This window comes from Paroedura picta, chromosome 5 (genome assembly GCF_049243985.1).
Source record: "Paroedura picta isolate Pp20150507F chromosome 5, Ppicta_v3.0, whole genome shotgun sequence".
In the NCBI taxonomy this organism is placed as follows: domain Eukaryota; kingdom Metazoa; phylum Chordata; class Lepidosauria; order Squamata; family Gekkonidae; genus Paroedura; species Paroedura picta.
The window spans coordinates 88044917-88056212 of NC_135373.1; the positions used below are offsets into that span (position 1 = coordinate 88044917).

Below are 11296 nucleotides of genomic sequence, written 5' to 3' on the forward strand. Positions count from 1 at the left end.
GCCCTGCATCCTTCTTTCTGTCCATATGCAGCCAGCAATATCTCTTTGCATGACATATGCCACACCATGCTCAATTTTTCCAACTCTCCTTTCCTCTTAAGAGATTATGTCCTTTCTCCATTAGTGTTCCTTATTCCTGGGACATCATCCCACAATTCCAGGAAATGAAAAGTCTTTTAACTTACAAGAAAATTACTTACCGGACCAGTATCATGAGGCCTGCTGGTGGCCACAGCAAAGCCAAGGCACGTCACCATGGTACTGAAAGCACTTTGAGGACCACTTGGCTCAGACCCAGTCAACAGCAGAAGCAGCAGCAGCATGGGAGGAGAGAAGTCTATACATATGGTCATTACTGTCAACCATATTCAAGCAGAGTGATTTCCATGCCTACACCCTTCTTGGTTGCAGTTGGCTGGGTCTTAACTGAGCGATCATTGCCATTTAACTGAGCTGATTCTAGGTTGTTTTAATGGCTTAATTGGTATACCCTCATTGTAATAATACTCTACTTCTACTTCTTTCCTCCAAACCCCATTTTTTTCCATGAAACCTTGTGCTTTAATTCCTTTATTATCATCCCCAAAACTGTACCCAAGGACATGTAACTCAGCTAAATATACCTTGGTCTACATTTACCTTTGTTGTTACCTTCCACTCTTCTCTTTATTGACTTTTCATGTATACAAATTTCAGCTGGCAAATGCATGAGGGCAGGGGGTTGTCTTTTTCTTGGTGGTTATTGTTGTTGTACTTTATTAAAAAACTATGCACAGTTATGGGGTAACAACAACAATAATAATCTTACTGGTTACTCTGATATTTGAGTAATGCTGTTTCTTCCAGATAAGAGAAAATCTTTCTGCATATGGAAAGAGTTTGGCTGTCTTAGCTGTGGGTGTGCAGATCCAAGAATATGTTTTGAAAGCAGCCTGGAAGCAGAAAGTACTTGGATTTAGAACAGAGGAAAACAATCTTTCCTACATGGGCTCCGAGCTAAATTCTGAAAGAAGAAAAAAAGAAAAGAAAAGGCAGCGTCAAAATTTAGCCTTTCTGTATAAGACCCAATCTTAAACAACAGTCATAAATACAGTGTGGCCTTTGCCACTAGTTTCCTTGAGAGTGGCTATGGACTGACCTGCACATTATAGCAGCCACATGGAAGCATTCTGTTCAGGAGCCCTTGGCAAAATGTCCTCTAGTGAACCTTACATTAGGCAAGTCTCCACTGCTGTTTTCAATGCCCTGCCCCCCCCCCTGCACAAATCCTGGTGGGTAATGTTAACAAAGCTAAAGGGAGACAGAGAAATCCACTGCTCCATTCCCTCCAGTGTCTCTCTGATTAGGAAAGGGAAGCTTACCCCAGAGGGATAAATAGCTCATTTACTTCTGGGAAGAGCATTGAGTTCAGATTTGGTTGCATTCCTTTTCAGTTCTGCCAATACCAATGGAGTTGAAAGGAGCATAATACTATTCCCAGGTAGCTCCACCACCAAGAAATGTCAGTTCACCCTAGCAGTCCCATGACATTGCTTGAATCTTGGAACAATCTCCCAGTTCTTAGTGAGAATATATTGGCTAAGAATTACTGATCAATAAGCTGACCTTGGAATCTTAGCAGATGCTGACAATGGCCACCACTGATACCTACCCCAGCATGGTTACTTCTCCATATGTAGAGTGGTTTAATACTTACTGCACTGATATTTGCTTCATCTCTACATGATTTCTGCTCTTATGGCACTGTAGAGCATGTGGTGTATTTGGTTTATTTAGATATGGAAACTCTTGTATGAGCACATAATAACACTTAAAAATAAAAAAAATTCTAGCAAAAGAAAATGAAATGTGTGGGTGTCAGTTGGACTGATGATCCAATCTGCTTAGAAAATTTTAAAAAACATGAGCAAATTGCATGACTCATTTCGCTCCAACATTCTTTTATTTTAAAATAATGTGTTAGGAGTTGGATAAGGATACTGGTGCTTGGAAGGTAACATAGCTGTTACTGCTATTTAGTAAGCTTCTAGCCTCCATCAGCTCCTTTGTAAAAAAAATGTGTGCCATATGCTTCCTCTGATTAAGATGTTCTATTAACATTAGGAATTAAGAAAAACTGGGTTATGGATCACTATATATATTTTGAATATTGATGAGAGATCCCATGTTTCTAGTCCCATTTTCATCTCATTGAATCTTACTCAATGCCCCCCCCCTTTTTTTGGCATAGGGCTCCACAGCAGGAAAACCAAAAGACAAGTATTATCAGAATGAGGAAGTCTCCTGCAAATAAAGGTACTGAGAAGACATCTCACACTGAAAATATAAGTGACACCATACACGTAAGAAAATAAACTGAAAGGCCAAGTCAGAGGCAAAAAGGTTGTCATAAAAGCCCTCTCCTTTCCTCTCTCTTTTCCCCTCCCCCATTAAGATGGTATTAGGTGGATTAAATTTGGATGAGATTTTCTGCCAGGTCCTTTTGACACTTTGCTGGTTTTTATGTTGAGGCTGTTTTATTGTCTATGGGGTTTTATCAGGGTTTTAATGAATTGTAACCTGCCGCAAGCCCTCGGGGAGCGGTGGGAAATAAATCGAACAAATAAATTAATTAAATAAATAAAATAAACTCACAATCGGTCTGGGGTCTGCCAGTAAACAGAGGATGTTTAGGAGACAGTAGGATCAAAGGGAAACATTGAAGCTAGGGAACCTGCAACAACTTTTTCTTTGTGGTCCAAAGAGTGGCAGAGAACTAAGAGAACCACTAGCCCATCAAAGATAATGTGTGGTGTAGTTAGAGCACCAGGGGTAATAAATGTGACCATAGAGTCCTGAATACAGTTGCCAGCCCAACTCTGGTAATTGGCAGTGTGTGCCAGTGCAGTTTCTCCCATATGGTCCCGCCTGGGAATTAGGATCATAGGGAAAGGCTATCCAAAGGTGAGGGCATTGACAGAACGGCCTCAAAGTATGATCTTAGTGCATGGGCAGGTTAACGTGGGAGAAGATTGCTCATAGGACTTGTATGTCCCTACAGATATTAAGGAATATGTACTTTTTAAAAACCTCTGCCTTCTTCAAAAAATGAAAGAGAAAGAGATAACATCCTGCTGGAGCAGAGAAAATTCCTTGTTCCTCAATTTATCTAATAAGACACATTCTCCATGATTCGCGTATACTCCACAAACAATTTGCCAACATTGTGAGAAGCAGGATATGAAATTTAGATGAATTTATCTGTGCAACAAACTGAAGTTTTAATGAGCTAGACAATTCTCTCAAATTATGATTTTGGCTGACTAATTTGTTATGTTGAACCATTCGCCCTTCCCCCTGAAAAAAATGAATTAGTCACAAGTAGTGGTATAAGCCAAAGAGTGTAGGAGTGTCATTACCAATAAGAAAGGCGGAAATCAAAATATGCTTTTCACAGCTTTGAAGTACCTCCTTATATATTTGCTCATTCAGCTCTCAGAAGATAAAAACAAACAGTGCATGGGCCCACAACTAAACCAGAGACTTTTATCCTCTTGGTAAAGTGTGTGTGTGTGTGTGTGGGGGGGGGCAATTCCTCCATTGTGGAGGAATTCCTCCATCCATACACTCATTGGGAGGATAATGTTAGAATGTCACAGGACCACCACTCTGGCGCATGCTACTGGCAGGGCCTTATGGAAATTGTAGTTAATGGACATGGAGACATCAACAAGAAATGTCTGTTCGGGCCCACAGCCTTTTGAAAACACTACAACCTTTCCCTTCAGAGGTATGCTGTTCCTTGTAGAGAGTGGATTGAAATCTTGCAAATGCCTCTGAGGGTATGAATAGATTAATTTCTGCTGATGTAATGTTGCCATAGCAGAGGTGGGAGGGCCTAACAATGGGGGCCTCAAGCTCCAATTGGTGGATGAGGGACTAGAGGCTGTTCCTTCACCCATTGATGTACAGTGGCATAGGGGGAAAGATCAAAAATACACTAGCATGTTTGCTTTCAAAAACAGGCATTTTCATGAGTGTTCTGAAAGAAAAGTTGTTTTAAAGCTAGTTTTAAATACTGGATTGAAAAGATGCATTGGCTGCTATGAGGAGAGAATGCCAAACATAATCAAAGATACTGTGGCGGCTTTTCTTTGGCAAAACCAGCTCCACGTGCAAAACAACCCAACAACAACACCAATGTCTTTTTGAGCAGGCTTTTTGCAAGGTTCCTGCCATGCATAATACACCCTGGTTAAAAAGAATAGTTGCCAATGGTGTTTCATTGGATTGGAGCAAGGTGAGCAATGGGATACCACAGGGCTCAGCACGATCCAGCTCTTTTCAACATTCCTATAAACAATCTGGATGAGGGAGATAAAGACTACTCATTAAGCTTGCAGAAGACATCAAATTAGGAAAAGTAGCAAACATCCTAGAAGATATAGAGTTCAATGAGCTATGAATGTATTGGAAAGAACAAAATGCACATAAGAACAAAATGCAATTAAATGAGAAGTGCAGAGTTCTACATCTGGGTCACAAAAATGTGAAGCATGCATACTGGATGGGAGATACACTTCAGGATAGCAGTGTGTGTGAATGAGATCTTCAGGTATTTGTAGACTGTAAGCTAAATATGAGCAGTGATGGGAAAGGTTTAAGCTTTCCCCATGCAAAGATTTTTCCCTCCTCAAATCAGCCTCATTGGTTGATATTGGAAAAACAGACAGGACCAATATCTTTGCTTCACCAGGGCAAATTGCAGAGCACTACTTGACTGAACAAAAAAAAATTCATCTGGTTTGTGTAAGTTCTTTAGACCTTAGGCTGTGGTGTCTTTGCCATTTGCTAGAATATATCAAATCTAGTGATTCACACTGACACAATTTTGACCCAGGAATCCTTAAAGTGCAAACACAGGGTCATCGATGTACTTGAAACTGCAACCAAAAATATGGACTATCTCTGAGGAATGGGAACAACTGAAGTGTGTAATGATGGCGAGAAACCATCAGCCTTGCTGATCTATAAAATGAGAAGAATTTGAAAACAGTATTTATTTAATTAGTTGAAAATCTACCTATTCTACTTTTACCTCAGGTTTTCAAGGTAGGTAACACTATTAAAATTTTATAGAAGCAATTAAAATCCTGACACACTAAAATATTAATATTACAGCATCGTTCCATAGTTGCTTAATCTTCACTCAAATAAAAATGTCTTATATTAATTCCAGAAAATGTTCAAGGTCGGACTGAATAAGCAGTGAAGCTAAAACCTGCTGCTGACGTGGCACTGTTGAGTCTTTTCCGCTTTAGCCAATGAAGATTTAAACCTCTGAGATGAGAATCAGATCTGTGAGGAACACTAAAAGAAGTAACTGATGCTCTGTTGGAAGCTTGAATGGGTTGTTTTAGGGTGGTAGCCTCACATGATGTAGCTCTTCCTCTTTTCTGTTGTGGTTCAGACTAATAGCAGTTAGCAAAGCAGGCTCTCCTGGAGTCAGCAATAGGTCAGGCGAGTAAAGTAAAATGGCTCCCTCTTGTGCATCTAAGGATGAGCATTACTAGCAGAAAACCTAGCAGAAGAATCAGTTTACCAAAATAATCTTGCAAAAGCTGGCATTTGTGGGAAGGCTTTGACAAGAGCATGTGTTTAGAAAACCGTTGTCAACACAAATCTATTTAATTTCATTCAGTTTCAAGAAAATCATTTATTTTATAGATGCTATATGTCATCTTCCATACAGCTTTCTTTAAAAAACCCTGTTTCTTAGAATAGCCTATCACATATTGTCTGAGATTTGTAGGAAAAGTAATTCATTTACACAAGTGCTCAATCAATATTGAGCATTTTCGGTCTTTTTCAAATGATGATCATTTCAAATTAAGATTATTTAAGTGATAATGATGATTTTAAAATCTGCCAGCACCATCCCAAGCAGAGGTATGCTCCTTGTTTTCAATGGACTTGGGTGTCATTCTGTGTAGGCTTGCATAGTAAATGCATTTTGCAAGTGGTTTGGTCCTGAGCAGGGAACATCTACCCCACTGTAAATACTGGTACAAAAAGTGCTGGCAGGAGCTCATGGGAATTGTAGTCCATGGATATCTGGAGGACCACAGGTTGACTACCCCTGCTCTAGAGCTGCTAACATTGACAGCCTCATGTGTGTGCTGTAGGGTGGATATGAAACAGAGCGCTATGGCTCCGGCTTTTTACTGTTTGAAGTCTTAGAGGTATTAGCTGAATACCTTACTTCAAGCAATCGCAGGCCACAATGACACACTGATCATTAGACTAATACAAATCTCATTGCAGGCTTTTCTCTCTCTCCCTCCCCCCTTTGTTTTTGAATGTTCTTATAACCCTCCAAGAAGTCCTGCATCTCTGCTTATGGCAAGAGGACTTTCCTCTGTCCCCAGCCTTTCCCCTGTCTCCAGGCTTCCTTTCCTGTGCCTTAGCTCTCTAAACCTTACCTCCAGCACTGTCCCTGCCACCTCCCATCTCTGGTGGGAGTAGTTAGTAACATACAGCCTGGCCATGTTTACTTCTGGTCAGGCCATATGGAATGCTCCATTACCAGCTGGGGCTTGTGGGCCACCCAGCTGACCTCAGACTCTCTTACATGATTAAAATATGAATCTAACAAACATCCAGTTGAAGGAGCAATTTGGATCCTCTCTTGGAATAATTCTCTCCTAAACAAATCTTTTATTCGTGTATTTAGATTTAAGTTTTTAACAGCACCCTGTTGTATAGGTTGAAGCTTGTGTGCTGTAACTATTAATGGTCCTCATAAGGCCTGAGTTCTTCTTCTTCTTATTTTTTTAACTCCAGCTCTTTATCTATGTGGGTATGCCCTAAGGTTAGAAGTGTTGAGCCAAGTTTCATCCCAAATAATTTTTTCTTTCTTTTGGCATTAAGAAGTCATGAGTAATAGAGTTACACCACTGAAGTGTTAATAAATGCAATATTTCAGAAAGGTCATTCTGTCTTTGATTTACACCATAACACCAGAGGTTGACATTAATGTTTTTGGTCATTGGTCACACACTAGTCACTTCTGTCACTAATATCCAAATAATTTAAGCAAATCAGATATTTTATTTTTGGAAAAGTTGTTAATAAAAATGCATGTTCTGATGGCCTCTTTCTACATCATTGTTTGTTAAAATATCTGTAGGCTAAGCTAGACATGATGATGAACATATACTATGTACACATGTCCACTCATTCATGTCCAAAGCTGAGGAATGGGAGGTCGATTTTTTAAATAAAAGCTGATCATAAAAACATGGGTGCACAGCCCTCCATTCTCCTCCATCTCATATCACTGTTTATGCTATTCTAAGCAGAGTTACACTTAGAAGGGTACAGCTATGCATAATATTGCACTATGGATACCAATACCTTCTGCACCTCCAGCCCGGCTCTCATACAATATCAGACCTAGGTTGGAATATGAATGTTGAAAGCAGTGGCTGACGGAAAGAGCTTATCTGAGTCTTTACCACATAGTTCAAAGCAAATCTGCTTTAGATGTGAATGTGTAAATATGTCCACATACATATAGGACCTCCTCCCTACCACATCTAGCTTCAATAAAATCAGAGGCCAGTAGCACCTTTAAGACCAACAAGGATTTATTCAAGGCATGAGCTTTCGAGTGCAAGCACTCTTCCTCAGACTATGAACTACCATCATGACAGTAATATAAAGCAAAAATTAATTTTGGTAAATTAGTAAACTGTGTCACACATCTAGCTTTGTCATTATTTTAAGTACTCAGAGTTTTCTCCACAATCCATACAAAATAGAATTCCATGTTAAAATTGCTATTGGTACATCCAACCACTCTATTTTTATCCTATCATTCTTCCAAAGAGCTCAGGGTGGCATACATGGATCTCTTTGTTTCCCTTTTATCTTTGCAAGCACCCATGAGGTCAATTAGACTGAGACCATGTGGCTAGCCTGAAGTAATAATTTTTATGAGTGGGCAATAAAAACATTCTCTCCTTAAAGACATAATAGCTGGAGGGATGATGAATAATGAAGAAGAGCCAGTGACATAACACATTTGGTGCAATGAAATTAACACTAACATTCCAAGTATACTTCTGAGATAATAAGATCTGTTGAGCACTGTGTGACTTCCTTCTAAGTAAACATTTTAGAACTTGACTTACAAAACTTGAAGGATGCACACTTATGTTAGGACATAGAGACAGGAGAAGACCAGTATTCTGGTGATAGTTAATTATAATCATCATCATTTTTGTAGCCGTTCTCCATATTCATTCTCCATATACTCAGGGCAGTAAGTAATAAGTAATGTATAAATGTAAAGTTAAAATCAAATCATTTAAAAGCATTTAAAACTGTGACAGAGAGGGGGGTTGATTTAATGGGCAGATTGGTCTTTTGTAAGCGGTGATCTTGGGCAGGGAGAACAGCAGTTTCCTTAATTTAATTTCCTGACCTCAACCATAGGCCTGGGGGAAGAGTTCTGTCTTGCAGGCTCTCTAGAACTGTTGGAGGTCCTGGAAGTCCCTGATCTCCCTAGGGAGAGCATTCCACCAGGTTGGGCCAGTTGTACCTCTTTGGGGTTTGGGATCCTGTGCAAGTGTTGGTCATTTGACCTTAATGCTCTTTGGGGTGTAGAGCTGAAGAGACAGGCCTGTAAATAGTAATAAAATAGTAACTTCCCACAATCACAAGTTGTGCAGAGTAAAAATAATGCAAGAAATTTTGGAGCTCTATATCTGATGGTGGCACAGAACTAGTCATATGTGTCACTTGATTCTCTAAACCAGGATAATTCTGTTTTAGGAATGTTCCCAATTGAAATTGCCTGAACTTTCTTCTACGTGCAAGTGTATACCTTAGTCAGTGTGGTATAACATTTAGCATATTAGACTAAGAAGAGCCCTGCTGGATCAGACCAATGGTCCAACTAGCCCAACATCCCATCTCACACAGTGGCCAACCATATGCCAAGAAAGATGAAATCATCAATACATTAAATGTTCTCATTGTCAGTCGTGACTTTGGTGCTACTGCCAGTAGTTCTCATGATCTTCGTCTTTTTGATATTTGGGTATATTCCCATCTTTTCACTTTCTTCTTTTAGTCTCTATCAGGGTATTCAGATCATGCTCCGATTCAGCAAGGAGTGTTGTATCATCTGCATAGCGGAGATTATTGATGTTACAACCTCCAATTTTTACTCCAATCATAGTTTCTTCCAGATTAAGCTTCTACATAATTACCTCTGCATAAAGGTTAAAAAGAAAGGATGATAAGATACACCCTTGTCTCACTCCTTGGCTGACCTTGAACTTGGCTGAAGAAGAGGGGTGGCCTATAAATCAAATAATAATAATAATAATATATAGATAAAAGTGCACACACAAACACATTGAATAATATCTGCCTAACATATTAAGAACAAAGAACAGCTTTTTGAAATAACGAGCCTTCTATTTTTGTTACCAATGTTTAAAAAAATCAGCTTTAAAATATTTAACCATTATGTGTATTAATTCTTTCCTATTGTTTTCAAAATCAGTATAGTGAATCATTCTATCAGCAGGAAACTTAGTTGCCAAAAGTAAGAAATTATTATCATCTGTGTAATTTTAGAAGAAGAAGAAGAAGAAGAAGAAGAAGAAGAAGAAGAAGAAGAAGAAGAAGAAGAAGAAGAAGAAGAAGAAGAAGAAGAAGAAGAAGAAGAAGAAGAAGAAGAAGAAGAAGAAGAAGAAGAAGAAGAAGAAGAAGAAGAAGAAGAAGAAGAAGAAGAAGAAGAAGAAGAAGAAGAAGAAGAAGAAGAAGAAGAAGAAGAAGAAGAAGAAGAAGAAGAAGAAGAAGAAGAAGAAGAAGAAGAAGAAGAAGAAGAAGAAGAAGAAGAAGAAGAAGAAGAAGAAGAAGAAGAAGAAGAAGAAGAAGAAGAAGAAGAAGAAGAAGAAGAAGAAGAAGAAGAAGAAGAAGAAGAAGAAGAAGAAGAAGAAGAAGAAGAAGAAGAAGAAGAAGAAGAAGAAGAAGAAGAAGAAGAAGAAGAAGAAGAAGAAGAAGAGTTGGTCAGAACAGCTTTATCAGTGCCATGGTGAGCCCAAGGTCACCCATTTGGCCTCATGTGGGGGAGTGCAGAATCAAACCCAGAAGTCCTCATTCCTAACCACTACACCAAACTGCCTCCTCTATTCCTTATTTTTAAACAACATAACCCCAAGAGCAATATTAACAAATTTCTCATGCTGTGATTCCTAATTAACATTCTGTTCTTTTCTAACTTAAATCTCAAAGTTACTGAGCTTTGTTCTATTTTCTTTTAAAGTAAGTCAAGATAGGAATCTAGAAATGACACAAGTGGATTATGGTTTCAGTGTTAGGGGTGTTTGTTTTTTTTACTTATTGACATATCATATTCATATTTTAATCATATAATCAAACCAATGCCAAATTACTGCTTCAATATCTGTGGGATAAAGTCATGACTGCATTGTGTACTATGGAGCTGTCCATGGTACTATTTCTCTGCTGAAACAGTGCTGTTTTATGGTCTGATAAAGTCCGAGTCCAGCAGCACCTTTAAGACCAACAAAGATTTATTCAAAGCGTGAGTGAAAGCACTCTTCCTCAGACTATGAACTGACCATCATGACAGTGGGAATATATAAGCAAAAGTTAATCCTGTTACATTAGTAAACTGTGTCACAGCATCCAAAAACAGCCATATACCTATACATTTACATATACATTTATAGCTGGTTAGCATAAAATAAATTGGCTCTTTCTTCATGCTACTGGTCCAGGGTGTGTAAGTTTGGAATCAATGTAGGAGGACAGAATTAACAGGTAAAATACAAGAAAATAAAGAAAAATTCAAAGTTTGTTCAATCCAATATTCAAGCAGGGATGCTCAAGCAGTAGCCTGAATATCATACTGTGACTATGGCCCTTGCAAATAGCTGCCTTCATCAGCTTACATGTTAAATGATGCTTTAAGCTTGTCCATCCAACTGCCCAAAACACTTGCATTATGTATTTGCATTAAGGTATCCATGTCCTTATTAAAGAAAACCTGGTTTAGGATTAGGGGAGATTAAAGAAAACCTGGTTTAGGATGGGTGTGTAACGTTCAGACATGATTTGCTGTGCTGCTTCTCAAGAGAACTTCAGGAACCATGCAATCAGTTCTCATTTGGAACATCTTTAAACCACCCGTGGCGCCACTGGCGCCACGGACTAAATAAAGCGTTAAGGGGCCTGGAGGTGGGCTTTGTCCGTGATGAGGAAGGGTCCGGATTGG

At 39.0% G+C, this 11296-nt stretch overlaps 1 long non-coding RNA gene across 1 annotated transcript in view; it reads left to right on the forward strand.

Moving 5' to 3' along the window:
- LOC143839106 (uncharacterized) overlaps positions 1-11296 on the forward strand; it is a 96296-nt gene that overhangs the window by 9041 nt on the left and 75959 nt on the right. Inside the window, exon 2 of the long non-coding RNA XR_013231613.1 lies at positions 2231-2295. This is a non-coding gene — a long non-coding RNA (uncharacterized LOC143839106). The remainder of the gene's footprint in view (positions 1-2230; positions 2296-11296) is intronic.